The sequence below is a fragment of the Falco biarmicus genome, chromosome 5 (assembly GCF_023638135.1).
Source record: "Falco biarmicus isolate bFalBia1 chromosome 5, bFalBia1.pri, whole genome shotgun sequence".
Classification (NCBI taxonomy): Eukaryota; Metazoa; Chordata; class Aves; order Falconiformes; family Falconidae; genus Falco; species Falco biarmicus.
In genome coordinates this window covers 5,788,329-5,806,423 of record NC_079292.1, presented here as the reverse complement: position 1 = coordinate 5,806,423, position 18,095 = coordinate 5,788,329, and the positions used below count along the sequence as shown (strand labels likewise).

The 18,095-nt window shown below is 41.0% G+C and overlaps 1 long non-coding RNA gene across 1 annotated transcript in view; it reads right to left on the bottom strand.

The window, feature by feature from the left end:
• Positions 1-2,675: 2,675 nt before the first annotated feature.
• Positions 2,676-18,095, bottom strand: part of LOC130150756 (uncharacterized) — a 38,014-nt gene continuing 22,594 nt past the window's right edge. The window contains exon 2 of the long non-coding RNA XR_008822366.1: positions 2,676-4,787. This is a non-coding gene — a long non-coding RNA (uncharacterized LOC130150756). The remainder of the gene's footprint in view (positions 4,788-18,095) is intronic.

Genomic DNA, 18,095 nt, shown 5'->3' with positions numbered 1-18,095 from the left:
GTCTGGAGGGGTTCCAGCATGTTGGGCTCTGCACACCCATCACACCAGTCAGTATTGCACGAGGTCCTGAATCACAATATGAACCTAAACAGGTATGATTTAAAGCTTGAAAGGTCTACTTTTCCTAAGTCTGTGTCAATTTGTTTAATAATACATTTGCTTTATCTCTGTTTTTGCACATCTCCCGATACCTGCCTGCTAAGTTGCTTAGGGAAATGAAGCCCAGGCTGGTTACAAAGGTTGTGAACTACAAGGAATTATTAACAACAGTCAACTGAGTCTGGAGCCTGTGATTGCTTGACTTTTGGCCTGCGGCACGTTCCTGTGAGACAAATAGTGCTCTCTGGGAGTACAGCGAGTAACCTTCTACCTGGGATGTGAGAAAGCATGACAGATGCTCAGGTGCCATGTGCTAGTTGTGACACGTGGCAGCTCTGACTGCCCTTCACCTGCCAGCAAGATGACAAGACCTAGAAAAACAAGGACTCTCACAGGTTTTGGGCCTGATGCTAGTTGTAGAGCTGAGGTTGAAGGATTAACTTTTCCCCTTTCACCAGCTCATCTGCTGACCTTCCTTCTCTCTCACCCTCTACTGCTGGAGAGAGCGAAAAGGACCAGACATTTCTCCCCTTTTCTCTACATTGCCAAATCTTTCTAAGGTTCATTTCTCTGGGCACACACCAAAATTTTCCAGCACTTGCCATAATACCTCACCTCGTGTCTGCTTTTCACTTCTTCAGTCTTGCAGCCCTGTTTAGGTGTGCAATGTTTCCCTGCGCTAAGATGAATTTTACCCTATTCAGCATAACCCAGCCAGCAATCTGCAGCTGCATCTGATGCCTCTGCTTTTCCTGGGGGATCAAGGGAAGAGCTACTCAAGCACCAAGCACAGCCCAAGTATGTGCACGGGCAGCTCGGAGCCCTGGACCAGTGTGAGAAATGGGCACATTTCTTTCTCGTGCCCAGTCCTTAGAAGCTAATAACTGCTTGCATGATGGAGAGCAGAAAACAGAAGCAGCCTGGCAAAGCTCTGAATTGCTCGTGCCACTGTAACAGTTGGAGGGGGGGATGGAGGAAAAAAGGGAGCCCTTTAACTCAAGCTGCAGCATCGACAAAGTCAGACCTCCTTGTCTCACCTAACAGGACTACTAAAAGGTGTTGAAAATGTTGTCTCTTTTTTTCATAGATGTTGAGAAGAAAATTCGACCAAGCGAAATCCATCCCATCTTGTTCATTATTGTTCTTTATATTATCAATGTGTGTGTCCACATCCACCCATCAAATTGCACTGTCATTTTCACTTTTTTCAGGTAATTTTTTATAGCTGCCTTTGGATCTAAGGAAATGTTTCATTTTTGCAAAAGTACATTCCACATTGTGGAGTGTCACCAAAGCAGGCATATGCAGTTACAGGCATTTCCAGATGATGCCATGATGACCTAGAGTGCCCTGGTCATAGGAAACCCTCTGAGAAACCTCTTGTGTTTTCACAGAAGAAATAAACTTTTTCTTATATACATAAATCAAATTCAGACATAAACCACTGAGAGCTTTGTTGGCCTTGAACTAATATGTTCAGGGCTCATACATTCCAGTATTATATAAATAACAACAAGATTTGAACGTCCTGTTTTGACTGTAGTGGCCTTCAAACATGCAAGTATGTGCCTGACTGACTTAAATCTGTTGCAATTCCTGGATAAAGCTTCCCTTTATTTTCTTTTCCCAAATTCTGTTCCTCATCAACTATTAGATGCAGTTATCTCTTGCTGCTCCCCCCCTTCTGAAGTTGCAGAATAGTGTTTGCGACATGCTTTGGAGATTTGAACTGCAGTGTATCATTGTTCGAGTCTATAGAGATTGAAGCAAAATTAAACAAATATTAATCTACTTAAAAAGCAGAAAATGATAAAACATGCATGTGCCTGCTCAAATACCATCTTACTCCATTAATGTAAGCATCAAACCAATCTTCAATAACACATTCCCTCCCTGCCTCCCCTTCTGGATTCCTTCCTCCTCCTTTTAGTGTTAGTTCTTGCTGGTGCAAAATCAAGACAGAAGCATATCGGGACCTGTTTTATCCTAATTATTCCTTAATCATTGTGTCCAGTCCAGCCTCCAGACTAGATTCATTCAACGGCCAGTATGTTTCATAAGAAATACAGTAATATAGGAAGATTAACCAGGAAAGAAATAGCTAAGGAGAAAATAATGCAAAAATATATTTTACCTAGGAAGATACAGTAACATAATTTACTGTCGGGGTGGTGGTGGTGGTGTTCTAGTTAAAAGAAAAAGAAGTATATCAGCTTCTGGTTGATCGACAATATTTGCTGAGATAAACCATACATCTGTTTAACTGAAGGGAGGCAGCATACAAAAGTAGTAAGTTCATTCATCGTTATGCATGCTTGATTTACTACAGGTCACAGATCATGCTGTGTGCAGGAACATGTCCTTGAAAGGGCAAATAAATTCAGTCAGTTTTCTGATTTCATTCTGACATAACAAACTATTAGCTGGAGTGAGAGATTTTGAATGCATCTGTACTTCCTTAGGGAGTAGCCTGAATTCCATTTTATCTGCTTCTGGGTGATCAATAGAGGAGTTGGAAAAGAAGGCTTTCAGTATCTCTCTGGTTTTGATATATTGGCATGTTTAAGAAAAATATATCTAAATCATAGTGGAACTTTATTTTTTTCACATAAAATATGAATCACTTGAGGATGATACCTAAAATTAAAATTTACAAGAAGTCAGAGATGTATGCTCACTTACAATATAGAAAATAATATTTTCCACTGATGTATATAGAATCATGAGCAAATAAAAATAGGCATTAGAGTAGAACTCCAGGCGTACAATGTAACTTTTGCTACTGCACATGCTTTTACACTTCTCATTCATCTACATATGGAAGAGATGATGAAAAGTTGTGATGAATAGTTTTCCCCACTGTGAGTGTGAGGCAAGCACGGTATTCAAATAATGGTTAAAACCAACCCCCTTTTTGGACCACTAGTTTTCAGGTGTTGAATTCCCTTCACTCACCTGGTAACCTCAGACTAGATTGGAAATTCTGCTAGGCAGTAAGCACTGAAGAGTACTCGACCCTGAAACCTCAAATCTAAGTGACCTTTTTCAAAACGGAGGCTATCCCGAGGACTCAGGAAATGACAGTGATGGAATCATTATGCTTATTGATTTTCATTTTAATTTTGTTCACCTTGGGTGTGCTCATTTTGTCCAGGGTAGCTCTGGGGGAATTCCATGTTTGGGCCCAGAAGAGGAACCACTTGTTTATATTGCACATTAAATAAAAGCAGTACAGGAGAACTGTGTTAATCTGTTGCAAGTCTGAAATTCTCTCTCAGAGAGATAAATTGGTATGCAGAAAGCAACTACATAGGCAAAGGTACAGTAGACTAAATCATATATACATTCTAGCTGACACATCCTGCAATTTCTACAGAGGGAGTCTCTATTGCCATCATTAAGAAAATAAGCAACAAGCACACATATTTATCTTCAGTGGAGTTACCAGTTCACGCTCAATGTTACTACCCATGAAGTGTTCTGTGGCAGCACTCTGATTTTTTCTAGTTGAAAGATGACCGTTGTTGAGGTCTTTTACTTCATATATGGACCATGGTCTGGGCTTAATAGCTGCTTCAGCGAAGTTTTTTCAGCAAATGCTTTGTTTCCTCTCTGTGAAATGAGGATTCCTCACTTCAGTCAGCCTGAACTATTGCAAACAGAAAACAAGTCTTCTCCCCCAAGTGTACATAAAATCCCTAGAACAGAGCTGAACTGCACTTCGTGTCAGCACATAAATAACAACAATGTTTTTGCTTACTATCTACTGGTTCCTCTCATTAGATTTTCCTGAAGACACACGGTAATACACCCTAATATCTGCTTAGGGTGTTTGAAATGATCTGATTATGGTGTGAAGCAGGAGGAAAACTAATAGTCATTAACTTGTTCTTAAAAATCACCTTTAACTTTGAGCCACAGAAGCCATAGTAATAGATTCTATGCTCACAGTACAGTGTGGTTGGACTCTCAGTACTCAACTGTGATGCCTTTTAGGGATGCTACTGATCTGAATCACCTTTTGTGTGCAGTTCAAAGAGTAGCAAATACACAGCACAAATTCAGGCTATACTTCCTCTCCATTCTTTTTTCTTCCCAGAAAAGCAGTTCATTGGTGGCCAAACCACCCCAGGGCTCAAGAAAATGTGACATTATTTTTGAAAATTTTCTAGAGGCGTTATTCCTGTTAGGGAGGCATGAGTACTTTTCATTGCTGAAGTACATTCCAAGTACCAAACAGTGCATTTGAAATGGATATTAAAAGAAAACATTAAATAAATATTATAATTGTTAATATGCATAGACTCAAAATTTGCTAAGAACATTTAATCTAGGGTTTAAATATTCTTTGGTGGAGACTATCTGGGTTTACATCTGCTCATAAATCTACTGAATTCAATACAGATGTCCTGTATAACAATATAACTGAGAGAATAATCTGCCCTGTTTTGTCTGATTTTGGGACAGTGTTTGTAGCCTTGAAGTCCTCAGAACACAAATATGCTCAGATTTAGGTTTAAAAAAAGTAGCTTAATCCATTCCTCAATCAAGAATGTTTAATACATCCTTCTGGCATTTTTTTCAATTATTCTTTTTGTTGGCATTGTCAGGTGTTTGCAAGATGTCTGTGAAGTTAGGAAAGTTTCTCTGTGTGGTGGCCACCCTTCCCTGAGCCACTGGATCATCAGCTGTGGAAGAAAAACATTAAATATAAAAACTGTTTAAAGGGTTTTCAAAATATAAGGATACATAATATACTTGAATCATACCTTTTGGATAGTTTGTGGGATTGAGGCCAGGCTGTGGCTGTCTATATTTAAATTAAAAGTGATAAAAGACAATGCATATCTCTCTTGATATCAGTTTCCTCATTAATGGTAAGTAAAGGACAATGAACAAAAAGAAACAAACCTGGGAGGAAACTACCTGGGATTTTCTATAAAAATCTTACCATTCCTTATATACCACTTATAACGTGAGTCAAAAACACCATCTGTTTTAGAGTGCAATAGAAGAGAATGAAAGGATCATTTTTGTCTTGTGTTTTGTTTTTGCTATCCAGGGTCATTCCATAGAAAAGAATACAGAACAATGAAAGGAGAGATGTTCTCTAAAAAAATTAACCCCACTTTTTTTCCTTTCTTTTCCTTTTTTTTCTTCTGGGGGTGGGGGAAGGGGAGGTTGCTTCTCTTTTTCTGAGGAAAGTGACTTTATGGAAAACAGGGAGACAAAACACTACAGCGCCCATGGGAGATTCCTGATTCAGTAGATGGGAAGCTCCTCCTGCACCTGTCCCTTAGCGATCTTTGTTTTTTCCTGATCGCCTGATTTACCCACAGGCATGAGTAAAGTCTTTTGCTAGATATTACCAGTGATTCACATGATCAGACAATTATTTTTTTTACTTCCACAACACAAAACGTAATCCTCCAACTAATTAATCTTATTTACCTACTTTGCAAATGAATCTGGGTTAAGGTGCAAGTTTGAAATAGCTCTCTGAAACTTAGTATTTAGTGTCTATTTTGTAGCATCTAAGTAGTTCCCAAGAGAGAAATAAATAAGAATAGGCTTGTTTCATGTACTGTCCCAAAGTTTTGACTCACTATAACTCTGGTTTCAACACAATAGTTAGCTGCTTCTACAAGAATTTGATGTGTTGGTGGCTAAGCTATAACCTAACATGAGAAATACTAGCAGGATATGAACCCTGTTTAGCCCTCAAATCAAGACACCAAAACCAAATTGTGCAGACATTAAACATGTGGCTAAACTGTCCTTGTAAATTAACTGAGATTTGATCACTACTGTCAATGGAAATTTAAGAGTGATACTTAGGTGTCCAGGTGGTATCTTGCATATCTACATACCTGAATACAGGTGTTTTCCTTTGTGATCTGAATTTGGTGATTAGGGTGGGATTTAGCTACCAGAGCAGGAATGTACAGTGCTGTTCCTCTTACATCAGGCTGTCCTTTTTGGAAGAAGATTGTCTCTTACAGGTCCCACATCACATGCAGCTGTCACTGACCATCTAAATGCTGAAGTGTCAAATGGCACGTGACAGTGTTTTGAGGTAACTTTATTAAGTCTTTCACAGACTGAATTAGTGACACTTGTGCAAAATTTGGAAATTATCAAGATAAAAATTAGTGGATGCATGCTAGTATAGAAGGATCCTAGTTCTAAATGCAATTTTCATAGGTTCTGATCCAGTATCTTACACAACTGAAGCTTGGGACTAACTTCAGACTATGGGGTTAGGCAGATCTGCTTAGTGTGATAGTCATTCTGCCAGCCTTGTGTAACCAACCTGTCCATGGACTGACTGAATTTTGCACTGAGGTTTAGGACCTGTTCAGCCCCTGCCTTCCTCACACAGAGGTGGTATTGCCAGTTTGGGACAGCTGAAACTGACAGTTGTGCTCACAACGATCTGTTTTGAATGGCATTTAAATTTTTCATAGCTCTAATTATCCTTTTATCACTGCTTTTCAGACATATTGTATGCTACTATGTAAAATCCCTTGTTTGGTTTGGTTTGGTTTGGTCCTGTCCGTGTCTGTCCCCGTCCCCCCCCCCCCCCCCCCGACATTTAGTCTTTAATGACACTGTGAGCAAAACACGATAATACAGAATCCACTATACAATAATTAATCTGAAAATAGATGCAGATATGGCTAGCTAGGGCAGTGTCCATCTTGTTTGTGGCCCTCGTTTGTTTTCAGATGGTCACCAGAGGTCAGTTCAACAATGTCCCCATTGACGCCTTTCTATCCATTTAACTTTCACTACTAGAAGAACAAAACTCCAAACACACACAAAAGAGGGAAGGAAGAATGTGCTCATTGTGGTTCAACCAGAATTCACAAACACAGAAAAGATCCTCTCTACTGGCTGTTTCCTCCTGCAACTTGACTTCCGAAACAGGGCTACCCTTTTGTACAAGACACAAAAACAGAAATGCAAAAAAAACCCACCAGAAAGCATGTGACTTCCAGAATTGCCTGTAGCTTTCCTGGCACTGGGCTGAGTAATATTTCTTCATCTCATGTTACATAATCATCCCTGACGCATTGTTTGTTCCAGCTCAGTGCCGTTTTCATCAGATAGGAACCACAAATCTAATGGAATATGAGGAGTGGCCCCCTGATGGTGTATGGGGGATTTTTCTGTGGCTTTTTTTTTCCTTTTTTTTTTTTTTTTGGAAGTTTCATAATTATGAAAGGTATTTAAAAATATATGCTGGAACAAATATTTTTTGAAACCTTATTTTTTCTTAGCTAATGTTCTTCACAGTGTACATTTCCTGTCTTTTTTCCAGTAAGCACACGGTTTACAGCACACTGAGATCCCACTTGTATCAATGAAAAGGGAGAATGTGTAAATGAAAGAATGAATGCATATTTGAAATAACAGATCCTTAGGATAAATTCAATTTGCTTTAATAAAATTACACCAGGGATTAATTTATCCTGTAATGTTTCAATGGCACACTCTAAGGGATTTATTCCAAACCACATGAAGTCAGTGTAGCTTTTCCATTGATTTCTGTGGGTCTGGATCAAGTTTCAGAAGGATTAAACTACTTATTGCTTCTTCTTTTCTTTTTTATTCATAGAGTAAATAATTTTATGCAGGTAAACCACTTCACTGGGTAATCAGTCCTTGAACCTTGGTATCTGTCATTGCTGTCTTTTCCAACCTCTGTAAAGACATCTCTCCAGTCTCCCTACTGAACTGAAACTTCTTTCTGCCCAGTTTTCTCTAAAGTTCCATTGCGAAGTCATATCCTCACTGTAAAACCTTCTCTTCCTTGGGCTAAAAAAACCCTGAATCCTTCTTTTCTCCTGCCTTGTGGAAGAGAACATGATGATCCCTTTCACAGCTCACTTTCTGGTCCTTCTGATTTCTCTGATGTTTCTGACATCTGTCCAACACTCACGGTTGGACGTCTGTCTAATATTCAATATACATTCCTCCTTTAACTCCAGCCTGCAGTCAGAGCTGCTCCAAATTTCATTTAGAAAATTTCCCCTTGCACACACTCAAGGAACCTTGCAATACCCTTCATGTTCTTTCATCTCATTTTCTAATGTTGATTTCTTCATCTTCCTTGTCACTGTATCACAAGCTCTACTTAATATCCCAGTGCACAGGATTTGCTCCTTGCAGGAAAAGACTTACAGTAGACTCCATTACATATCTAGTGTAGTGACTGATCACACAGGCCTCAGAAGAACATGAAAAGCCAAGTTGCACCTGAGTCATAGTCTGATCACTGGTTGTCCTCTTGTTTCGGGTTGGAGAGAAGTAAATTGGCTCAACCACAGATTGTTCTCTCCCCTCCTTGTTCACTGTTTAAATGTAAGGATGTATTTAGTGAAGTTGTCAGATGTGTGTCTTGGACCTGATAATTAATATTTTCAATGAAAAATCCCAACTAATAGAAAAAAGAATACGTTAATTAGATCTTCAGATAAAATCACATTGGAAGGGCCTGAAAGCACTTTTGAAGATAGGACCAGAATTCAAAATAATTTTGATTATTTGAAGAAATGATCTGGAGAAAAAAACCCAGCATGCCTATAAGAACAAGACCAAAGTTGTACTGTTGGAAGGAATGATCTAGGTAAGTCAGAAAGGGGTTAAAAAAATGTTCCTTATAAGAAGTTGTAGAAATTGCATTGAATCACCGCCTGAACTTGAATCAGCAGTCATACTGTAGGAAAACAAAATCAGACAAACAGGAGCGTGATCTCTAAGATGAGCAATGGTTCGCCCTGGCAAGGTCTTTCTTGGAGTTTTCTGCCCAGGACTAGATAAGGAACTTCAAAAGAAGGTGGGAGCAATGGAAGGCCATCAGGAAGAGGGCAACAAGAATGAGCAATTGATTAGAAAACATGGCTTAGGAGGGAAAAATGAAAGAAGTAGGGCTATTTAGCCTAGATAAGGGAAGAGAGAGGAAAATCTTATTAGTAGTCTTCAAATACTTTGAAGTCTGCCAGCCCAGACAACATGGTCCACGTGCACGCTGTTGACCAAATGCAATGGGTTTGAATTTCAACAAGGGAACTTCATTTAAGATGTTAAGAAGAGCTTCCTAACAATACAAATAGTGAAGCACTGAAATGATTGTATGGGATGGTCATGAAATCTCCAGGTCTGAAGGTCTTTCAGAATAAATTAGATGAACTGTCAGGAGTACAATAGGTAAAGCTTTCTTCAGCAGGAAGACAGATTGAGTGATCTTTTGAGGTGTTTTCTAGCTTAGTTGTGACAGTTGTCTTGGACTGTTCTGGCCTGGTTATGTAGGTTTCTGTGCTGCTGATTCCAAGACTTCATCTACATCTTCTTCCTGTTCATTCATGATCCATGTACTAGTGTGAGATAGCAAAAGTGCTATGCAAAACAGGATATTCAGACCTCCAGTTTGGGCGGGAGGGAGCCTTAATCAGTAAACAAGTTTAAATAGCACTCTTAAAAATAGTTATTGGTATTTTACATAAATATTTAACAACAGAACACATAAGGGCGGAATATGTTTGCCTGATGCAAACCCACTGCAGCAAGGAAAAATATATGATATATAATAGCCTGTTTAAATGTTATATTTGTGAAATACTGTTTTTCCTACTGTAAGCCCCTTGTGCTTACATTTCTAAAAGCAAAGATAAAAGCCAACCCAGACTGCTGAGCTCTAACACAATGGACACGCACGGACACAAGACCGTGTATGAGGACCCTTTGTGCTGGCAAGTCCAAAGTCCCACATAGGCTGGAACTTACATTACTAAGGAAATGCATCTTATTTATTATCCCTGGGAAAGAGAGTTACTCTTTCTTCCCCATCTCCATGTTAAGGGAAATAAGGGTCCTGGAATTCTGTCAATTCCTTGAAATAAAATAATATGTCCAAAAGACATACACATTGGGGTTCAAATTTGTGCTGTCTTACAAGATTAAAATAATCTTATTTTAAACAAACTCAGCTCTTTGTCCAGAAGCATGGACGGAGTTTAATCCACAAGATAGGCCAGTCATGGACATGCATGATCCTTTGAGTACACCTGATACTATTTGACAATTTGAGGTGGTAGCTTTGTATTGGTTTTTTGTGAAACATAATGGCATATCAGGAAAGCTGATAAAATCTAGAGAAGCTCAGGTCCTCTTTTTATCGAAAAAAAATACATTGAAGACTAGGTAAGCAGACAGACAAGCAAGAATTTTGGTCCGCATCTCAGGTTTTTAAAAGCTGGGAATCAAAGACCAAACACTACTTCAAAAATACTGTGAAGATGTGAAGGTGTGAAAGTGATTTACCATGTAGTAGAATCATGAAGACACAAGTTTGAGTAGGTCAGTGCCTCTTTTCTTATTCCTTGAAGTACATTACTTTTACTCAAGTTGGTGTGGCCATCTTGAGTCAAAAATAACTCTCACTCCGTTGTATCTATTTTCTTTATATTGCAGAATACCTGAAAGAAAAAGAGCTGTTGGTTTATAGGCAATTACTATGTGTATACTCAGGTTAGGAGAATACTTCTATAAAAGACATTTAGGTCTTACCAGAGGGTGACTTTTCTGAACTGCTTTTGTAGTCTTTCTCTTGCATAATGACTGTTCAAGGGCAAGATTTCTGCCAAAGATACGAGTAAACTGAAGAGACTGACGGTTGCAAAGGGAATTGTATTGCAACTAGTATCATCAGAAGGAATTCTGGCTGAGTCATCCAGGGCTGCTTTTATTGCTTTCCAGGGTAGGTGTTCCAAAACCAATAGCTTCAACAGCTTGGAAAGGGTCTTCACCAGTTTACACCATCAGCATTATCATGCAGCCAAGCTATTGATCAGGTACTACTGCACTGTTTTTGGACACTTAGCCAAAGAGATAACCTCAAGTCCTAGGTTCTCAAAACTCCCGTGTTTGCTGCCCAGAAATGCCCCAAGTCCCTGGGCCTCAAAGTTTCTCTGGATGGTACAGTGCAGTGTCACACGGGCACGCTGATGTTGGCTCTAAATGAACTCGCTCAGGTGCCAGCATTTTATGAGCCCTAATTTTAACCCAGGCAAAACTTGGGTTGCTCCCAGTATCCAAGATGGTTTGCTTAGAGTTGGCTCACGTAGTTGTGCACAATACTGCATTATTTCTACCACTAGCAAGGAGTCACACCCATTACCCCTTTCTAAGAAAGGCAGAGCACAGCATGCGTTCTCTGAACTGTGTATAATCTAGAATAATGTGCAGGAAAACAATAATAAAATTCCCTATCAACACTATTATTTTCCAAGCAGGTCTACAAAATTGTGATTAATAACAGGCTGATTCTGATTTGCACAGACTGAACACCTGAGCAATATGTCCTTAGATAGGGCAAAAATTCATTTCCAAAAAACATTAAAATCACATAGCAAGGTCATTTCCACATACATAAATGAACTGAATAAATGTAAGCAAATAAATGTAGCAGTATACCAGGGCAAAAGACCCACAAATACTGATAGCCTGGAATGGATTTTAAGCCAGGCTTCAGCCGTTACAGTCATGTTGATGAATTTAGATGCTAGAAAATTGATCACAATTACTATTAACAATATTAAGCAAACTGTGCTCCAATTTACAAGCTCTATTCAGGTCTTGGCGAGTACACACTGACATTAAGGATATGTCAGTGTTGCCCCTGTTACCCATGGGAGGCAGTTAGCAGTGTCAAACATAAATTAGAACAGTTGCATGTAATTAGGTTCAGTTTCTATAGGCTGTTACATTCACTTCTTTTACTGTACCAGTGCAGAGCTGCAGAGCACAGAGAAATGCAGAGAGGTTACAGATAATTGAACAACCACTGGTTAACCGTCTTTATTTCTAAACTGTGTCCACAGTGACCAGAAAAGAGTAGGATGCCTGTACTGCAGGCAGGTGTCTTGTGTGCCATGTCCTATCCTTCTTTGAGAAGGAGGTCTGTATGCTGTCTGTGGGGCAACACTTCTCCTGGTCAACATATCCCCTTTTCGTCTGGGGAGAATCATGTGCAGCCCTCAAGCAGAGTCAGAAAAGGATCACTAGGGAAAATGTGGGCCCTCTCCAGAAGGAAATGGGAGACCTCGTTACCTGGGATATGGAGAAGTCTGAGGTACTCAACGACTTTTTTGCTTCAGCCTTCACCGGCAAGTGCACTAGCCACACCATCCAAGTCACAGAAAAAAAAAAGGCAGCGACCAGGAGAATGAAGAACTGCCTGATGTAGGAGATCAGGTTTGAGAACATCTAAGGAACCTGAAGGTTCACAAGTCCATGGGACCTGATGCGATGCATTCATGGGTCCTGAGGGTACTAACAGATGAAGTGGCTAAGCCACTATCCATCGTATTTGAGCAGTTGTGGCAGTGTGGTGAAGTTCCCAGTGGCTGGAAAAGGGAAAACATAATGCCCATTTTTAACAAGGGAAAAAAGGAAGACCTGGGGAACTACAGGCTGGTCAGTCTCATCTCTGTGCCTGGCAAGATCATGGAACAGATCCTCCTGGAAACTATGCTAAGGCACACAGAAAATAAGTAGGTGGTTGCTGACAGCCACTATGGCTTCACCAAGGACAAATCACGCCTGACAAATTTGGTGGCCTTCTATGACAGGGATACAGCATTGGTGGATAGTGGAAGAACAACTGATGTAATCTACCTGGATTTGTGCAAAGCTTTTGACACTGTCCCACACAACATCCTTGCCTCTAAACCGGAGACACATGGATCTGATGGATGGACCACTCAGCAGATAAGGAATTAGCTGTATGGTCGCACTCAAAGAGTTGTGGTCAATGGCTCAATGTTCAAGTGGAGACCTGTGGAGAGTGGCGCTCCTTGGGAGTTCAGTATTGAGACCAGCACTGTTTAACATCTTTGTTGGTGACACGGACAGTGGGATTGAGTGCACCTTCAGCAACTTTGCCAATGACACTAGCTCTGTGGTACAGTCAACATGCTGGAGCAAAAGGATGCCACCCAGAGGGACCTTGACAGGCTCGAAAGGTGGGCCTGTGTGAACCTCACGACATTCAACAATGCCAAGCGCAAGGTCCTGCTCCTGGGTCAGGGCAATCCCAAGCACAAATACAGGCTGGGCAGAGGATGGGTTGAGAAAAGCCCTAAGGAGTAAGATTTGGAGGTGTTGGTGGATGAGAAGCTCAACACAATTTGGCAATGTGTGTTGCAGGCCAGAAAGCCAACCATATCCTGGGCTGCAGAAAAGTGTGATCAGCAGGTCAAGGGAGATGATTCTCTCCCTCTGGTCTGCTCTCATGAGACCCCACCTGGAGTACTGTGTTCAGCTCTGGGTCCCCCAGCACAAGAAGGACAGGGACCTGCTGGAGCAAGTCCAGAGGAGGTCCATGAAGATGATCAGAGGGCTGGAGCACCTCTCCTGTGAAGACAGGTTGAGAGAGTTGGGGCTGTTCAGCCAGGGAAGAGAAGGCTCCAGGGAGACCTTATAGCAGCCTTCCAGTACCTAAAGAGACCTACAGGAAAGCTGGAGAGAGACTTTTTACAAGGGCTTGTAAGCAATAAGATGAGAGGTAATGGCTTTAAACTGCAAAAGGGTAGATTTAGATTAAATATAAGGAAGAAATTTTTCCTTATGTGGGTGATGAGACACTGGAACAGCTGCCCAGAGAAGCTGTGGATGCCCCCTCCCTGGAAGTGTTCAGACCAGGTTGGATGGATCTTTGAGCAGCCTGGCCTAGTGGAAAGTGTCCCTTGGACACTTCAGTGAAGGCTGATTTTTAAGGTTCTTTCTAACCCAAACCATTCTATGGTTCTATGAAAATCAAGTCAGCTCTCGGATATTAGAACATACTGGAGGGAAGGCCTGAGAAGTGGGGCAATTTTATTTGCTCAGCTGACAGCATGATAGGAGTTGCTGTTAAAAGGAGTCATTGGATGATAAAAAAAGTTCCTCCACATTCTCTGCCAAATCCTCCTATCAGGCTTCCATGAGTTCATATCAGGTCACTGTGGGATTCCTTTCATCTCATAACACTGACTTCATTAGTTTCCATGACCTATTTGAAACAGTAGCAATATATGGAAAAAACCCTAAATTTAGATATATGACTAATCTGCTTTTGTTTTCCCTTTCCTGGATCCTCTTTCACATACAAAGTGGAAGTTCAGCATTGCTGCAAAACATAATTTTGCTTGTTGTATTTCCAGAACATTGCCCTTATATCTGGTGTTCTTTGTGCATATTGACACTAATTGATAGTAGCAGGGCTGTGACACTGCAGTAAGTTTTCCCACAGTGCAGGCGAAGCCACTGCAGGTTAGGCTTCCAGCCAAACCAGTTAATGCTTCCCTTTGCATTCCTTTCACCTCCCCAGAGAAGAGCTATTTTACAGACACCTGGCTGCTAAAGGTCCAGGACGTTACTGCGTCTGTTGTTGCTGTTAAAAAACTTACCTAAAAAAGGTGTCAATGCACAATTCTATTTCAGAAGCTGTAACTCATAAAGGAAGAAGGATCTAAATGGTTTCAGCTATACAATTTGTCATTAAAGCTTTAAGTCAATTTAATTAAAACCTAATTGACAATTTTAAAAAATGACAGCAGATACACTGCTTGATCTAGGACTGATAAGACATAGTAATGAGATGAATAGAGCACCTTCTTTTGTGTGCAGATAGCAACTCCACACAATATCAGCTAAATACATGACAGACTTATTCTTCTGCCTTTTACTGTCCCCGCTTGTACTGCAGTTCCAAGGCAAACAAAGGGAAGTGAGTATAAATGAGTACCTGGATCATACAACTGTTAATGAAATTGATGTGCGTCATTTCATGTAACTGAGCTTGTTTATAAGTCACTGGCCTAGTATCTGTGTATACAGATCTGTGTGAGTGCCCTCAGAGTAACTCTAGCAGAAAAAGAATCTCAAAGCATAAGCATTAAGTCATGTGATGTTTTTTTATTTTTGTTTTCCCATCCCTCAGATCAAAATTTGAGGATATAAAATTTGACCTACTTCTTTTCTGCCTGACCTGGAAAAGCTTTTACATACACAAAACAGACTACTTTCTCCCAGACAGTCAAACTCTGGATAGGTTCCCAAACACAAATACAGAGATTCCTGAGATTATAACATAAATATTGACATAACAGAATTAATCAGCGAGGAAAGGAGTCAGAGGGGTCCATATTCAACAATCAGCCTTCTAATAACCCTAAACCACCCCACCCCCAGAGAGGGCGTGGTAGGTATTAATTAGAACAGAGAACTGAAAAATCAGTTCCAGGTTCTATACATGATCAGTGGGGAAAATAATTTTACTCTTTCATGGCTTTTAGACCCAAGGCCACCCCATTTCAGCACCAACACGCAGAAATCAGTGCAAGTCAGAAGTGCATCTAATAAGGGACATGGAACAGATCAGAGATAAAACTGAGGACAACAGTAATAATAAAAAAATGATTCACTTTCTCACCCTAGAAGACTTTTGCTCTCTACAGCCCTCCATGTTTAACTTTTAAGGTCCTGTGGTGCCCAGGACTCTTCTCTGTGCATGTGCAGACTGCCCCAGCCAAAGCCACTCAGCCATTAATGCTCCGTGAAGCATTGTAGAAATACAACTACTAGTCATTACTTTGACTAACTGTCTTTGTGGGGGTGAGGGGTTGCAAACCAAGTAAATGGGCTTCAAACATAGCCGTACTGACAGAACTAAGCTCCTCAGAAAATGCATCTGCAAGCAGCATCTCTTCAAAAGTGGATGTTGGGACAACTCCCCCAACACATGCATGCTCGCACACATAGGCCCTGTTTCTCTTTTCCAAAAGTCTGCCAAGCAATCAGAGGTTTGTCAGAAGATGTAAGCCCAAATCTTTCCTCATGCAGGCAGGGAGCTCGCTGTGCAGTTTTGCATTTTACCCAGGGAAGTTCACTGCATTCAACATGAGCCTGTGGGGAGGGATCTACCTCAGGGTAGACACTTGGATCCAGCCAGCCTTGTACTCTTAACTCTCGCCAAGGCCTGCACTCCCACCTGAGGGCTAGAGACTTTTCTCCCTCAGCTCATGGTTGAGATTGTCCTGGGAGAAAGGAAATGTAGGAAGACCTAGAGTACCAAGCTGGGCTCATACTGTCACGAAAAACAAACTCAAGCATGGCACTACTAGTCACCCTCGCGACTTACCTATTAGTAGAGCCTGACTCAGCTTCTACACAGCTTAGGCAAGGCCACATTTGCCCACATCCTCACTCTCATGCTATAAAGACACCACTCTGATGGGTTGCATCACTACCCCTACATTTATTCAGGCACTTCCAGTGGGAAAAAATAAACTTCAAAAGAAAAGATTCCATAGAGGGCTTTAGAAATACCACTGTTGACCAAAAAGAGATGCAGAGCCAAGTGGCATGTTCCATGAACATGATCAGTCAGTGCAACCTGGTCTCAGAGACAGATAAAAGTCCCATGCTCTGCTTTGCTTTGCAGTCTAGATCCGGCTGATGCCTACCAGTCCTGAATGAGTGCTCCCATCCTGAAACTATCACTTCAAAAAGAGCACTGTGTCCATCAGCTGTATCTTTTTATAAGAGCAATTCCTGGCCCAGTTCTTTGAAAGAGCAGCTGTCCTTGCGCCTGCTCTCTAGAAAAGATGTGATGGGAAGAGCTGGTCATGACTTCCTGTGTCTCCAGAGGAGGAGCTCGGTTTCTGAGGAGGGATCAGCTTTCTCTGTTCACTAGCTATAAGTGAATTCCAACTTCGAGTGAACTTTATTCTGCAGTGCCTGCCTTGACTTATGTGTTCAATCCAGAACCTTGGTGCCCTTAATGGTCTGGGTCATCTTCTCGGCCTGACTGCTGAAATACCAGTTGCCTTAGCATCCAGGGTCAATGCAATCAGGTCTTTCATTGGATCTAACCTTGCAGAGAACACTAGGAAATGGTCAGTAGGAACAGTAGGAAGAAACACTAGGATGCTAATGCAGCTCCATGCTGGCTTTGGTTTCACCAGCCTTCATGCTGCTCTAAGCACTGCTGACATCTAGCAGCAGCGCAGGGGCTAGTGTGCAGGTGGCAGCCTGGCAGGAGATAATGGGTGGGTTCCCCCCACCCGCAAGCCAAAACCCCACTGGGTAGGAGAGGGAAGATGTGGACTGGTAAACTATATCTCTTCTAACTGTAGTTTCCCTGTCAGTAGGGAAATCTACAACTTCACAATGAATGCATTTTTCCAGCTCCTGTGAGCAGCCAAAGTGATTTATTTTTTTTTCTGTTATAGTGAGGGTTAATTAATTCTCCTCTACAAACATCCCTTTCATTTTAACTGGGGCTTTTGTTGGGTTCTTTTTTTAGCTGTCTGTCCCTTGTCTCCTTTACTACCACTAATTTTGTTGCAAAAATATTGTTCCTCCTGATTGTTACTAATCTATTTATACCATCCCAGTGTTTGGGAAATGTTTACGGTGCTTAGGTAAATATATTGCAGAATTTCCATGAAGCATGTGTCTGCTATGTTTATAACATCCCATCTCTGCTTGATATCTTAGTACTGGATTATGGCAGTGTCATATGGGGCGGTTGTCCCTCCACCACGTTGCCAGGCCTGCTCAGCCACCAAACATATATGCTGGAGATAGGGGAGTGAGGAAGAGGTTCTACACACTGCTTACTCAAGGACAGAGTTGAGCTGCAAACTAGTGGATTAATGAGGACTTTAAGAGGAAGGGCTATATTTGCCAACAGTAGGTCACTGTCTTCATCACTTCCAGGAAAGAATAATAGTACACATATTGTAATGGACTATACTACCTTGGCACTGGGTGGAAAGATAAAAGCAACAGGAAACCATGTGACATGCCCTTGGTACACATATTGTAATTCACTAAAAATGTCAAAGTGGGATCCATCATGGAAGATATAACCATCGTTCAAATTTTGTGGACATACTGGGTTTTTTTGTTATGTTTAATGTTTTTTCAGACCGAGCTTTGCTCCA